Source organism: Brachycentrus maculatus, unplaced genomic scaffold (assembly GCF_059751285.1).
Source record: "Brachycentrus maculatus isolate JH-2025_06_01 unplaced genomic scaffold, ASM5975128v1 h1tg000244l, whole genome shotgun sequence".
NCBI lineage: Eukaryota > Metazoa > Arthropoda > Insecta > Trichoptera > Brachycentridae > Brachycentrus > Brachycentrus maculatus.
This window is the reverse complement of record NW_028280995.1, coordinates 1,094,633-1,111,905: the sequence shown is the minus strand read 5'-3', so window position 1 is coordinate 1,111,905 and position 17,273 is coordinate 1,094,633. Positions and strand designations below refer to the sequence as shown.

The window sequence follows — 17,273 nt, the reverse complement described above, 5'->3', positions numbered from 1 at the left end:
ACGCTAACCATTACACCACGGAGGCTGGCAAAAAATAAAGATAGAGTGACAAAAATATTTATATTTTCATGACGCCCCTGGGAATTTAACTCGGGATCTCCAGCATAGTAATTAAACGCGGTTACCACTACACTACGGAGACGAACGACACTGCACCGAGTAAATGCAGTTCCCTATGCACATGCAGTATTGGGTGCACACCATAACGGTAGTGCGAAAAAGGGGAAATGGAGAGTTACTACATATAACCTATGACGTATTTACGTTATTACGTATGACGCATATAAGATTATGCAAATATTTAAGCTAAAATTCCACTTCCGAACCGTGGAACTGGAACCTATCTCTATCTAGTTCTTCCATGTCGTAGTTTGATTCTCAAAATAAATATGTATATGATTTTTTAGTCACCATGTCGTAGTTTAATTCTAAAAATAAATATATGATTTTTTAGTCACCATGTCGTAGTTTGATTCATAAAATAAATATATGATTTTTTCTTGCCTTCTTGAAATTAGCTATGAAGTTATGTTATATGTATTATGTGTCCTATGCATCACTGAGATAGAAGTCAAGAAAGAAGAAAATGATAAAGTATCACGAGTTGGCAGTACCAATAAGAAAAAAAAGTAAATAAAAACTATTAAAATCAGTAAAAGGCACAACGGAATGTAAGCAAGTTCAAATTCCTTTTATATATATAAACTTCTTTAGCTGTCCAAAATCAAAATTATCAAATTATTAAATGCTTTAACATTGAATTCATTATATAGAAATGACAAAAATATACATACTTATTTGTATTTTTCCAATGTAAAAACGTTGTAACAATTTTCTAATCTCTCTAAATGATTTCATAACTACGAAATTATTCATTGCGTGTGACGAAATATTGTAGAAAAAATACAATAAATTTAATCAGAAGAATGTATTTTTAAATTCATTGAGAAATATATTAAATAAACAATTGATAATCATAATCAAATATAATATATACCTTACTTATTTCGAAGCTGCGTTGTAAATTACAGCATAAGGTCAGATCGAGTTCCGTGTCACAAGAATGAAAAAAACTTTCACTTCACTAAATGTACACTCTTTCTTCAACCTTGGATCCTGGTCGTGTCTTCTCTTCCTGACCGTTCCACTAACACTGTTAGGAGACAGCCCACTACCAACCCCTATTTAACCGAATCACAGTTACAATTACAGCAAACAATCCCTTGGTAACACGTCACGAGAGGGGTGAGTAATCAGCAAGTAATCGGTGATAATAATTGACACCCGCTCTTATCGCCGCCAAGACACACAATGAACAAGTCCGAGCGATGTTTACTCACTACTAACAAACAGCTCATTTTGCAACTATATTCATTTCATAGGTTAAACAGTAATACTCATCAATTTGGTTTTACAACTAGACAATCTGACGGAAGCAAAAATTGCACGTTTCAATGACAGAATGACGTGCTAATGTTGTTTTTTTTTTGCAATGTTTTCCGCGAATTCGCACAGATAAAATTGGAACATTTTGCGCCCTACATAGGTGGCCGGTTTTTCGCGTAAAATAACTGGAGCACGGGTCGGTTAGTCAACACTTGCGGTTATTGAGTAATTAATTTTATAGTAAATCAAACGTTGCTGTAAATAATGAATTATACGCTAGGCTAATTATTATATTGCATGCTGATATTTTACATATTTTGTACATAACGTATGTCTAACTAACTAACTAACTAACCATCACGCCGCTTCCTCGCAGGGGTAGGCAGAGAGAATAGAACGCCACACCACTCTGTCTTTGTAAACATTCTTCGCCTCTTCCACGATCATGCATCTCCTCATACATACGCGCCGATTATTACGACTCCTAACCTGACCACTTTCAAGTATTTGGCATACCTGATCATGCCATGTTTTTCTCGTTCTTCCTCTGCTCCTTTTCCCAAGTACATTCGCCTCATATTTTTGTTTTACCGTTCTTTCCTCACTCATTCGTTCTACATGTCCAAACCATCTCAACACACCTTTCTTAATTTTATCGATAATGCTTTTCTCAGGTTTGCATTCTTTCCTTATTTCACTATTCGATCATCTATCATGCATCGTTTTGTCGCACATTCTTCTGAGAGATCGCATTTCGTATGTCATAACGTATGTCCATTAATTAATTTACTAGTAAATCCACCATTTTAATTTATGGATAATGGTGTTTTATAATTTGTTTACCATACATAACCGAGTGACAAAATTTATTTTAGTTGTTTAAAAAATATTATTGTAAAAATGCTAGGCCAACACGACATTTATTTCTAATATGAAAACAAATTAATTAAAAGTGAATAAATTTTTAATATTTACTTTTTAAATCTGGGTATTTACAGGGTTTACGATCTATCGTTGGCTGGTCTGCTAAGATATCTATAAAAAATATTCGGAGTGTATGCAGGATGTACAAGGATTGTATAATTTATTTTTATTTTTTCAGTAATCCTATTTTTTAATACACACTATTATTTACTTTTAATTTACACCATCTTACAGCTCACAAAACATTTCTTTTAAATTCTTTCAGACTCTTTTCATTCTTCATACATTCAGGTATTTCAACATACATTTTTAAACCCTTATACGTAATCAATAAAAATCTGGACGTACCTTAAATATTGCCCCCCCAGGCAATAATCCCCAGGAAAGAACGGTAAAACAAATTTATGAGGCGAATGTTAGTGGGAAAAGAAGCAGAGGAAGACCGAGAAAAACATGGCACGATCAGGTATGCCAAATACTTGAAAGTGGTCAGGTTAGGAGTCGTAACAATCGGCGGGTATGTATGAGGAGATGCATGAACGTGGAAGAGGCGAAGAATGTTTGCAAGGACAGAGTGGTGTGGCGCTCTATTCTCTCTGCCTACCCCTGCGGGGAAGCGGCGTGATGGTTAGTTAGTTAGTTTTTTAAATATTGCGATGAAATTTCATTATTTATTAATCTAACACGTTTGTCAATGCCTCCATCTACCGAATAAACTAATATTTTGAATAATGTTAATAAAACGGGCATGAAGATTGGTTATAAATGAATTTTTAATATTCGAGTTTTGGTAATAATGAAATATTTTATTTTATTTTATTTATTATTGCAATATTTTATTAATTTATTATAATCTAGGTGGCATTGGTAAAGGTTGTACTTATCAGTCAAACAATCAGTGAGAATGGGCTAATTTGCACTTTTGCGGAACTGTTCGGATAGTAGATAGTGATAATAATATGAGTACAAAATATATTGAATATTATCGTCTTCTTATTATTATACGCCCTTAAGGAGGTGAATAACATTAATACAATTATAAACAATATATATATATATATATATATATATATATATATATATATATATATATATATATATATATATATATATATATATATATTTATATAAAACTAGGAAAAGAGGTTGTGGATTTCAATACATTTCGTGGAAATCTAGAAACCGATTTAAAATAATCTACTTGATTATTGTTATACTTATAAAAATATATTTGTCGTATTTATACGATCCTTTTTTTTAACAGAAGAATTTATAAAAAAAAAACATAAAAACATGTAATTTGGAATACACTTTAAAAAAACTCTGTTATTTTACCTATACTGTGAATAATGAATAAATATATTGTCTTGCTACAGGTTATAGATCATGGTTTTTCTTGTTCGCACTTGTGTATATCGACCCCTATCAATTTGAAACCCTTCTTTCTTGGAACGTCAATTAAATACAGAAATGAATGTTTTAACTTTGTACTGATGATGACTTTGGTCAAAATAAAGGATCATTACTCTTTTCGGTAACTTTAACTTGCAGACAATACGGATCAACAATTGGTTTAATAATTATGAATAAATGTTCGGAAGTAAATATAGTTAAAATCATCCACATGATGTAAACCCTAGACTACGAGACTTGTTTCACCTTAATACGGGACTATCTTAAAATATACGACGATTATAAAAACTCAAATTTTACCAAAAACGTTTACTCATAACATTTTGACATAAGTGCAACATGTTTTTTGAAAACTTTATATAAAATGGGAACATAAAATATCGGTAAAAAACTAAAAAAACATGCTAGTTGTTACTACATTCTTTATATATGTAGCCTCGGTGGTCCCACAGATTGGATATCCGCCGTGAATTTTGCGATTGTCCAGGGTAAAAAACTATTTAATCGATGCCCTGGAGATCATTTAAAATCCATAGATAATTAATTTTCTCTCTGATACTAAATACAGCCATATCTTTGTCGTCTCTGACGTTGTATTCCAATAACGTCCAGTTTCTTTGGACATCCAGGCATTTTGGGATTCGTCATCACTCATTATGGCCATATCACGACCTGCCCACATCATTATACATACTATTGTAATAACTTCGCATCAGGTTCTTTGTACAAGGAGTAAAGCTCACTGTACAAACTAAACAAAAAACATTTGCGTATTAGTCACGTATTATTTACGACTCTAATCGTTTACCTGGTTATTAATTGAACAACGGATGTCATCATCAACAACTCAGGAAAGTAGGTAGTGGAAAATGTGTAACAATAATAATTATTACACATTTTACTGCGCACAGAGAGAAAACTGTCGTGATAACGAAACAAAGAGATTATGAGTCAACATTTTGTATTGTGATAAAGGAAAAAAGGCATCGGCTTTGTAAAGCATATGCACCTTTTTGCAACAAGAAAATTATATTATTTTTCTATATACAGTGTCAAACAGTCTCGTTCATTTTTATTATTATTAATTTGGCGTTTAATTTGACAATATTAATGGTCTCATTAAACTATGTCAATAGTCGCTTCCTTCATTATAAATTTCCCCGAAAATGAATATAAATACTTACATTCCCCATTACCTACTAAACACTTGGCCTTACCCTTGACTATTGGTTTTTCCCATAGTTACTATAATAGATGTAATGCGTGATAGGATTAATTATTGCTTAAGTGCCTAGAATTGTAAAGCTCTTCATGAACCCTCTGACCATTTAATATTAGTAGACGCAAATCAGTGTTTGTATTGATTGAATATTTAAAATATTTATAAACCAATAAAATTCGCGGTGTGATTAAGTCATACAATATTATATCTATATATATATATATATATATATATATATATATATATATATATATATATATATATATATATATATATATATATATATATATACATATATATATATACATATATATATATATATATATATATATATATATATATATATATATATATATATATATATATATATATATATATATATATAATATTTTTAAACGAACGTCAATTCCAGAGTTCCACGACAAATTCACGTTGAAATTAAGATCACAGCTTCTTTATATTTGACCACCATTCCTTACATTTCATCATCATTCTTTACATTTCATCATTTTTCTACCCTTGTATGATTCAGGAAAATGGTTATAAGTTGATTTTTAATTTAAGATTTACTTAGTACATAATTACCACTCTCTCTTGTCACATATGTTTCAAAGTATTTACCGAGTTAAACTTAAATTAAAAATGGGTAGATATTACCACAAAGTCACTTCCAAATCAATTAACGAGGTTATAAATTGGTTTACCAATTGAATTGTACTGTCTTTGAGCTAAAGACGCGTTGACTCTTGTTGATAAAATTCTCATCCTTTTTTGTTGTTGAGAAATTTGATGATATCAAGATGCCAATAAGTCCCTTAAAATCTTAATACTCTTTAAAACATCTATGCATTCTAGGTGCTTGTTTTTGTATGCAATTGTTTGCCACCCCTGGATAAGTATCATATGATATACAATATTTGTTATTTCGTACTTAAACAATAGTAAGATTATTCTGTTAACTGATAAGAATCCTAACCTCGGTTAATTTTTATTTGTAGTCAAGATATAGGATTTATATTTTTGGGGTATTTCCGTCATTGAGTAAATATGTATAAAGTCAGTAGATATATTATAAATATGAAATGGTAAATAGTAGTGTCAGATTACTATTTATGGAACTAATATGCAATGAACATATCGCTCACTCTTTCAAGAACGTCATAAATCAAAAAACTTGATTTTTCAGGAGAGCGTTTTTAAAGTTTAAAAATATAATACAATGTATTAAAAATAAATATCAAGCCACTTACTGAACTTTTTACTATGCATCATATCTTTTTAGGTAAAACGTGAAGGTTTTTTCTCCATTTGAAAAATATTAAGTATATTTAAAAAAAAAATTAAACAATACCTTTTCTTCAAAATCCAAAAACAACACTTTCTGCCCTGTAGCGGGTAAATATTAAGTTAAAAATATGCCGCTTTTGCTGGGATATAGAACATTTTCTAAACATTTCGAAAATATGCACAATTGAAAATTGACGATTTTTGATTTATGACGTTCTTGAAAGGAGTGAGCGATATGGATGCAACTTTAATATTTAATGCTTGTGAGAAATTTGTTAATACTGTTCGAGACACAGTATTTATAAACTGATATTTTGTAATGCTCGTGAGGTATTTATAAACTGACATTTACTACCGCTCGTGAAATATTTATAAATTGATATTTATTAATGCTTTCGAGGTATTTATAAACTGATATGCTTGTGGGATATTTATAAACTGATATTTTATATTTAGGTTTCAAAATGAATCATTAGTGACGTACATTTAATGAAGTTTTGAATATAAATGAAATAAATATTTTTTAAGTGCATCTAATATTCATCCACAATCGAAGATAATTTATTTACGTTTCATGTTTAATCTAACAAAACTTTAAACATATTCGTAGAACAGAACCATATGACTGCCATATGATTTTGTAATATATATACGTAAATAAATATATGTATATATATATATATATATATATATATATATATATATATATATATATATATATATATATATATATATATATATATATATATATATATATATATATATATATATATATATATATATATATATATATATATATATATATATATATGTAATAAAATACCTAGGTACCTACCTATACATTTTATTAAGTACTTACAAATAGTACCTACATAAAACAGTTCTACCACCAGATGTCGCATGCGTCGCACAGAATAAAACAAAAGACATCCGATAGAAAAAATATAATATTCTGAACTGACAGAATCAGATAGATAGATATAACAAAATATTATAAAGATAAATTAAGAATAAACTTTAATTATAAACTTTAATTACAAAGCAACACATTGTTTATTTTATTATTATACACCCACTTTACATATTATTTACACCATTTTTACAAAGAAAAATATTACCACGTTATATATATTTATATATAAATATATATATCTAAAATATTATTAAACATATATTTATTTTACTATCTAAATTGAATGACCAAAGCATTTGCTCTCAGATATTAACCAACCCTTGCACACAAACAATACATATTTGTAAGTTTAGTCTCAACTATAGTTTGCTCTTTAGATACTCAATTTTTATGTACGTCTCACTCGAACGGTTGAAATTTTAACTAGTTCATAAATCATGAATACAATCCCTTGACTAATTATTTTTACGATAACGATCACCTTAATATCTAGGAATAAAAGAGTTGGGAAAAAATTATCATTAGTCATAACCGATATCTAAAGTAATTATTTTATCGTCCTAAAACATTTTTTGAGTGCGTCCAAATCTTTGTTGAAAAAATTCGGTTTGTCCACTTAGGTATATTGATATTTTATGAAGGTCTTCGCTAGTTAAAATACTGAACTCAACCATATATAGTGTCGACATCTAGAATGTGAAATATGGTGTCGATTGACGCATTTGAGTATTGTGATGATAAATGATCACTTAAATCAGCCCATGGTAGTTCATAAGCCCTGTTCATAACCCAAACTTCCATATTTTTCTTCACCTAGGTTGAGATATCAAGTTTTAAAACATCATTATTATTATGTATTATAACCGAAATATTTAGCGGCCAAAATAATTTTAGCTAGCTAGCTAACCATCACGCCGCTTCCCCGCAGGGGTAGGCAGAGAGAATAGAACGCCACACCACTCTGTCTTTGCAAACATTCTTCGCCTCTTCCACGTTCATGCATATCCTCATACATGCCGATTGTTACGACTCCTAACCTGACCACTTTCAAGTATATGACATACCTGATCGTGCCATGTTTTTCTCGGTCTTCCTCTGCTTCTTATCCCAATTACATTCGCCTCATAAATTTGTTAAACAAACACATCTATCATACATCGTTTTATCGCACATTCTTCTGAGAGATCGCATTTCGACTGCATTCAGTCCTTCTTTTGCCAACTCCATGTTTCACTTTCATACATTAGAGTTGGAACCAGGACTCCGTTGTGCACTGCTCGTTTAGCTTCCGCTGATAGGTTTTTATTTGCTATAACTGATTTTAGTGCACCATTCACTTTGTTCCCAGCATTCACTCTCCTTTCTATGTCTTTATCAATCTTTCCATCCCTAGAAACATACTACCCAAATACACGAAATCATCTACCTGATCCAAAATCTCTCCGTTTACCAATATTTCACACTTAGATCTACATTCTTCTCTTTCAATAACCATAATTTTGGATATAAAATAATTTTTTTCGTTTTTTTTCTAGAGTCATGAGTGTTTACATAGTGTTTTTTAATTACCTAACCTACAAGTGACTCTGAATTCTAGCTACGACTTATGCAACATCATGCCGCCCCCCCCAAAGCTTTCAACTTTATAAGTTTTTATAGGCTAAACTTACTCGTGAGTGGATTTACTCTTTATGTTAAAATATTACTATAATTGCATGGAATTCATAAGTGAAAATTCTAGGCAAAGATAATCTCTAGTATCTACATACTGTGTACCTACTTATATTTATACCTGAATGTTTACATCAGTATTTTTGTGACCATTCAAATGTAAGGGTTTTTGAAATTCAGGTACTCCGTAGGAAAACAATACAACATCTTTTTTTGTTTACATTATATTTGCTCTAGGAAAACCCATGGACATTTTTAAAGAGCATTGAAATATTAAACGTAAGTATACGTGTTTATAGACCCGTATATTGTAAACACAGATACATAATATACGTATATAATATTACATTTATGCATACATTTACCATTTACTTCATGTTATTAGGCTGACTAAGACACCAACTCTTTTCCAAGAATTTTTTATGGCCCAAGGCTTTTCGTATTTTTGACCCACACTGGGATACGTGTTTGTAAGATTGTAGCAAATCGATTTAGTTTACACACTTTTCACAGAATAAGGATAATGAATATCATAGAATAATGATAATGAATAATAACGCCTTCAGGTTGTTTATTCTGCACAGAAGTTAACATTTTAGCAGTCCATTTGCAAACTAAAAAAATAAGTTTTTTGGCCAATTTTTTTATTATTTGAATTATTTTGCATCATACAACATAATATAAAATACAAAAAAAAATACAAAAAAGTGGGAAAAGAAGCAGAGAAAAACATGGCACGATCAGGTATGCCAAATACTTGAAAGTGGTCAGGTTAGGAGTCGTAACAATCGGCGGGTATGTATGAGGAGATGCATGAACGTGGAAGAGGCGAAGAATGTTTGCAAGGACAGAGTGGTGTGGCGCTCTATTCTCTCTGCCTACCCCTGCGGGGAAGCGGCGTGATGGTTAGTTAGTTAGTTAGTTTATATACATATATAATCAGGTACTAGCAATCAAAGGAGTTTATCTTCATGTGATCATTATCTCTATATTCCACTCCCAAAGCAGATCAAATTGATTCTTATTTTCATGCACAAATAGGTCCCACCCAATAATGGCTTTGGTTTGAGATATTTATGCGTACCATAAGTACCCGAATTTTTATTTTTCCAAAATAAGAACAGACAAACAAATAAAAAGACGATGATATGACGTCTTACGACTGGAGACATTCCATTAAAAAAATAGATTACAAACAATTAGAGAAATAATTGCATTTTTATACGAAAAATAAAATTGTCATTAGTGTAAATTTTATACAGAGGTATCTTATTTATACATATAAAACAGACATGTGGAAATGTACCATGTATTTATCATCTGAGTTCAACGTATTCTCGAATGAACTCTTAATCAAAACAAATGCACGTAATAATACGTATAAATTACAATAATGTGTAAACGATAATATTTTATTGCTTTTAAACAATTACGCCGTAATTTTTCAATGTAAATAGCTGATATTAGCGCAGTTAATAATATAATCGTTAATTGCCTGTAAAAAATATTACTCCGCCAAAATCAGTAGATAAAAACATATCTGAGGAATACAGTTATTTTTAAATATCATTTTATATATCACCCCCTAATGTGTGTACCCTTATTAGCATAAATACATAAGAGGGTGACAAATGGGTGACTGTTACTTTTAAAGTTACCCGATCTAGGTGGTATTCGTTAATTTTTCTTGGTTTATTTTTCTTTCCAGTTCAAGTTTTTGATGCCAAATATGTATATTAGGAGCCAATCCCAGCCAAATTTGTGAAATCTTTGGTGTGATTAGCATTAATTGATAAATTTTTTCTTCAAAACAAGTCGTATTCTAATATACTAACAATTTACGACCACGCCGCTTCTCCGCAGGGGTAGACAGAGAGAACAGAATTACGCACAACTCTACCTCTGCAAATATTTTCGCCTCATGCATTTCCTTATATTTTATTAAATTTAAACTCTTGAATATACCACTTTAATGAGTTTTATTTATATATACGACTAATTTCGAAAACGATAGATGTTTTCATCTTCTGGTACAAATTAAAACGTATTTTTATAATGTTTTAATTTGTAACAGAAGATGAAAACATCTGTCGTTTTCGAAACTTGTCGTATATATATATAAATAAAACTCATTAAAGTGGTATATTCAAGTGTTTAATTTTAATAAAATAATCATGTCATTCACAAAATTAATGTCGAATTAATAAATAATACATTTCCTTATACATATCCGCCGATTATTTCGACTCCTGGCGTGACCGCTTTCAAGCATTTGACATGCCTAATCATGCCAAGTTTTCTACTCCCTTTTCCAACTACATACGCCACATAAATTTATTTAACCGTTATTTTATCACTCATTTCCACACATCCAAACCATATCAACACACCTTTCGATAATGTTTATCTTCTCAATTCGATCGCTCAACCTACATGTTGAATTTATGCGTACGCGTCGACAAATAAGAAAATCGACCCATTTAAGCTTTATGTAATCCTGGCAGTCCATAGTATAAGTCAATCTATAAACCTTGTTCATAATAAGCATTGTTAATTATAGATGCAACTCCCATATTTAAAAAAATCTGGTAGTCCAAAGATCTTTGTCCAGGAAGAATGAAAAATGATGAAAAAATAGAAACACTGTATATCTTTTTCGAACTTGGATTGTCAGTTAAAATTTTAATAAAATTAAAACAATATTTAGATTCTCAGTCTGCTTACTTTTATTCGTATCAATTGACCCCACTTAGCAAATGACATCTTAATCGATGCAATTCCATTCGATAATTCGGACATAGGTTATCGCAATAAATTCGTAAATCATTTCCAAATACAAGAATAAAAATTGAAGAAAAAGATTATTATTATAAAGAATATTATATATGAAAATATATACATATATATATATATATATATATATATATATATATATATATATATATATATATATATATATATATATATATATATATATATATATATATATATATATATATATATATATATATATATATATATATATATATATATATATATATATATATATATATATATAAATATATATTTTATATATCACCCTCTATATGTATATATATATATATATATATACATATATAATATTGTATGACTTAAGCAAATAAAATGCTTGAACAATACACACTTTACTCGCTTGTGTAACATTTACCATTCTGCCCATAATTAAACGTTTATGCTGCTTTGTTTTTATGATTACCAAACGCCCAAATGACTCTAAATCTCTGAAATCTAACTACGGCTTCTCATTATGTTCCTACTAAGGCTCCAACGTTGTAAGTTTTATGTTAAAGATACTACAATTTTCTAAAGTTAATATTTATATATACATATATATATATATATATATATATATATATATATATATATATATATATATATATATATATATATATATATATATATATATATACATATATATATATATAAATATATATATATATATATATATATATATATATATATATATATATATATATATATATATATATATATAAATATATATATATATATAAATATATATATATACATATATACTGTGTACAAACACCACTGTGTATGCTAGTTGTAACGCCATCACTTTGTGTGAAGTAAATATTGCTAAATTATTCTTCTATATATCTTATGCGCATATCTTGTTGACAATAAATACATCACAAAACACTTTGAATACGTTTGAGTGTTTTCGGTTTACGCGTTGAATAATACATACATCCTTATTATTTTACATAGAAAACCCACCAACACTGAAATCATTGTCAACAACGAATAAAGTAACACATTTCTGCATGTCGACACGTTCGTTTCCCGCCAATTGACGCAGTCCTCATGTCAGATTCATGTATCAATCGAATAACGAACTCGGATCACCTTGTGGGACACGAGAAGTTTTATTGAACTCGGCAAAGGATTCTGACCGGTTTGGACGGTGACAAAACCACGTGACACAGGCGTCACCCGTACAAAGAGTGCTTTCAATAACACTACGCAAAAATAACACCAGTCAAACAGTGTATACTTTTTGCCTCTGCCGTTGAATTTAGTACCCGGTTTTTCCGGCAATTTTCAGACGAGTTTGATCTCTATTTGGCCGGTACAAGAAGACGAGCTATTTTTTTTGCGATTCTGTTTGATTATACGCTATGAAATTATGATCAGGAATGTTGCAGGGAGCATTATTATTAGAGTTCAAACACCATATATTATTTTTTGTTACATAATAAAATTTAATGATTTATTACGCGGCATTTCGGTAATACAAATTATTGTATTTTCAGTTTGGAAGATTTTGTTTTTATTTAAAATATAACTGTTTATTATTTTAAATTAAAACAAAAGAAAAAAAAGGGTGGAAAAGTGCATTTTTACAACGAAAAACAGTAAGAGAAAGAATTTGAGATTACTTAAATATACTTAATATAAATTCACATAATGGAATCTATTTTGTAAATATTCATATAATCTCAGAACGTATATTTATATTTACTTCAAAGTTTTTGAAGTATCACAAATAAATAATATAAACTAATTTAAGAGGCAAATGCAGTTGGAAACAGGAGCAGAGGAAGACAGAGGAAAACTTGGCATGTTCAAATACTTAAAAGGGGTCAGGTGAGGAGTCGAAATAATCGGCGGATATGAGGAAATGCATCAATCATCAGAGACGAAGATTATTTGTTTGTACGTATGTGTGTAAATATGATTATATGTATTTATATATATATATATATATATATATATATATATATATATATATATATATATATATATATATATATATATATATATATATATATATTATTATATATGTCCGCCTCCGTAGTGTAATGGTCAGCACGCTCGGCTACCGTTCTGGAGGTCTCGGGTTCGATTCCCAAGGGGGGTAAAATAAATATAAGTGATTTTTTCACTGTAATATTTATTCAATATTACCATGGACTGGTACCTGAAGCGGAGGGCTGATCACCTTTCCTTCATGTGTAAACGATCAAGATAACACTGCGTTTATATGACACAGTGCCCTATGCACCATTGGGGTGCGGATAAGGGTTTTATTATTATTATTATTATATATATATATATATATATATATATATATATATATATATATATATATATATATATATATATATATATATATATACATATATATATATACACACACACACACATACAAAAAAAACTCTGAAACTGGTTTTGAAGCTAACTAGTTCTTACATCAGGGTCTGTACTATTTTATTGATGGATAATATATGTTATAAATATTTTAAATTATTAAAAAGCAACATTTTCAACTAAGGTAATGACGATATTTTTTTGTTAAATCACGAGAACACAAGGAACTATAAACATATGTAGAATCATATGCGAGTTTTATGCTTATTTAAATATTTATTTGCAAACTACGGTATTAAATGGTATTTTACGTTGGACGTTTTAAAAATATTCTTATGAACTAAAAATGAAATGTTTTCATGGCCTACTTTGATTAGTTTCTTTACTAACCTCATTACCTCTTGATTAAATTTGCCTCTGTGTAAATATCTCACACAAAGACACAGAACATCAAATATAAAATTATTATGTTAATATACCTTATAATTATTACTATTAATTAGGCTGACGGAGATATTATGTTACTTATCACCTGTCAAAAGGTTTATAATAACTAATTATTTATATCAAAAGAGGGTCACTGCACTTGTCGTGTGACCTTTTAAATGATAACTTTACATTACACAAGATTTCAGACATCTTTTCTTAGTCAGGTGGTAATTAGATGGGTCATAATCGATTATAATAACAATAACCGATAATAATAATAATCGAAAAATTAAATAGATCTAGGAGAATCTTCATATGTAATTAATTTGTGTAAACTTCATGTGGAAAGTAAATATAACAAGTTTTATTATCTACTACTCTTAAGTGTAGTACTACGAGTGTATATAATAAGTAAGTGCTTGTGGTATATCGCTCACTCCTTTCAACAATGTCATAAATTAAAAATCGTCAATTTTCAGTTGTGTTTGTTTTCTGAATGCCCATAAAATGTACTATATTCCAGCAAAGCGGCATATTTTAAACTTAATATTTACCCTCTACAGGGCTGAAAGTGTTGTTTTTGCATTTTGAAGAAAAGGTATTGTTTAATTATTTTTTTAAATGCACTAAATATTTTTCAAATGGAGAAAAAACATTCAGGTTTTACCTAAAAAGATCTGTTGCACAGTAAAAAGTTTAACAAGTGGCTTGATATTTATTTTTAATACATTTCATTATATTTTCAAACTTTAAAACGATCTCCTGAAAAATTGAGTTTTTTTTTATATATGACGTTGTTTAAAGGAGTGAGCGATATGTGTACCAAGTATGTATGGATAATACAAGCAGTAGGTACATAATGTGCACATGTACCTATAGCTTTTGTACAGTAATAGTGACCTAGAATTGGAACAATACTATTTTAAGAAAGTATTTCTTTGTTACTTCAACTCAAATAACATTATTCAGTTCTCGGTTCTCGATATCGCGAGAAAAAATAAGTATCGCATTGTTGTTTAAAATAATTGTATCGATGAGTCGGCGTGTAAGCTGAATATTATACAAATAACTGGCTTTTCGCGATAAGAATAACAATTAGTATGCAGGAAAAAGCGAATCGATTAACTAAATGCTTGACGCGGAAGCGATGTGATCGCAGTATTGAGACGATATCACTCGAACCGGGAAGTGACAATTCTCGACAATGCGCAGAGTAGTATAAACAATACGCAACGCGTGACCTTTTAACTAAATATTCAGGTAAGTAGTAAGACAATGATAGTAGTTTAGCTGTACCTCTTTGCAGAAGCTTTGTATTCTTTCCATGAAGTCCCTGTGCATGGGTGGCAGATGGCTTCTTCGGTCGGCAGACTTCCTACTCGCTGTTGTACCTCCAGGACCAAATTATATAAGGACGATGGATCCTATTTGTATCCAACAATGTTTGGTTATCAGACACTGATTCGCGTAACACTCAATTAGCTTAGATTTGTTTACACTCAACTGAATATTCTACAAAAACATGGGTACTCGTACAAGATTTGCTGCTAAGCCGCCACACAAAGAACCTCGCTTCCTGACGAACAAACTCGAATGGAATCACTCGTCGATAAAGCGCTCGGGGTATTCAAATTAGTTTGTTATGGATTGGCGCGAGTTTGTTTATGCCGCACACATACTCTCACAATGCTGCCGGTCGTGTATATTATTATAATAAAAACAATCACACATGTGTTGGTAATCACGGTGGCCTATCTCCCTCGCTGACGCTCCCAGGAGTGGAGGAAAATGGACTGCCAAGATCCGAAGCGAGGCGTCCGCTTTATACGTTGCACTTGATGCCGAGTGCGTCAGGAACAAAGCGCGACGGAGTTAGATTAGCGTATCTGCATGTGCATGTGGGACTTTGTTATTGCACTAGAGCGGTGATGTTGATACGTGCTCGCTTCGGGAAATGGACAAGACGCCTCTCCCCTCGTCGCCCGCACTCTCTCGCCTGCGTTGGCCCGAAATAGACGCAAATTACAGTAAGTCCTCTACTTACGCGATTAGTTCGTTTCAAAGTTTTCGTGTAAGTCGAAAAATCGAAAAAAAAAGTATTTATTTCATATATATTCTTAAAATCCCTTATCTTCACTATATGGTGCATAGGGCACTGCATCATATAAACGCAGTGTTATCTTGATCGTTAACACATGAAGGAAAGGTGATCAGCTCTCCGCTTCAGGCACCAGTCCAGGGTTATATTGAATAAATATTATACTGAAAAATCACTAATATTTATTTGACCGTCCCCTGGGAATCGAACCCGGGACCTCCAGAACGGTAGCCGAGCGTGATGACCATGTTCTGAAAGTCCCGAATTCGATTCTCAGAGGGGAGGGGGAATCAAATAAATAGAAGTGATTTTTCACTTCTATTTATTTGATTTGATGTTACGCTAGACTGGTACCTAAAGCGGAGGGCTGATCACCTTTCCTTCATGTGTAAACGATCAAGATAACACTGTTTATATGATGCAGTGCCCTATACACCATCAGGGTGCGGACAAGGGTTTGAAGAAGAAGAAGTAGTTTAAAGGATAAAGTTCATTTGTGAAAACACAATGTCTATCTACATGGATATATTTAATAAAACATTTTTTTAGGTTTTTATGTAATCAGATAAAAGTACCTACATAATTATTTCTGTGTACATATACAATGTTACATTTAAGTACAAACTACTTATTGATTATTTATATTTCTGTATTTTTAATAATCATCGTAGATTGCGTTGGTACTGATTTTTTTAAGAATTCATAATTCGAATTAATAATTATTATAATCGTAATCGTAACGAGACATTTTATAAGCGCGTGCAATATCAGTCACTTTT

General features: G+C 30.5%; 1 protein-coding gene across 4 annotated transcripts in view; it reads right to left on the bottom strand.

The window, feature by feature from the left end:
* prage (RNA exonuclease prage) overlaps positions 1 to 16,194 on the bottom strand; it is a 40,868-nt gene extending 24,674 nt beyond the window's left edge. For 2 of the 4 annotated variants that reach the window (XM_088265339.1, XM_088265341.1), the window contains exon 1: positions 998 to 1,313. The gene's annotated coding sequence lies outside the window, so the exon portion shown is untranslated. Of the gene's footprint in view, positions 1 to 997; positions 1,314 to 15,692 lie in introns of those variants that run through there. The other 2 variants (XM_088265340.1, XM_088265342.1) reach the window with 2 other exon arrangements.
* Positions 16,195 to 17,273: the final 1,079 nt, after the last annotated feature.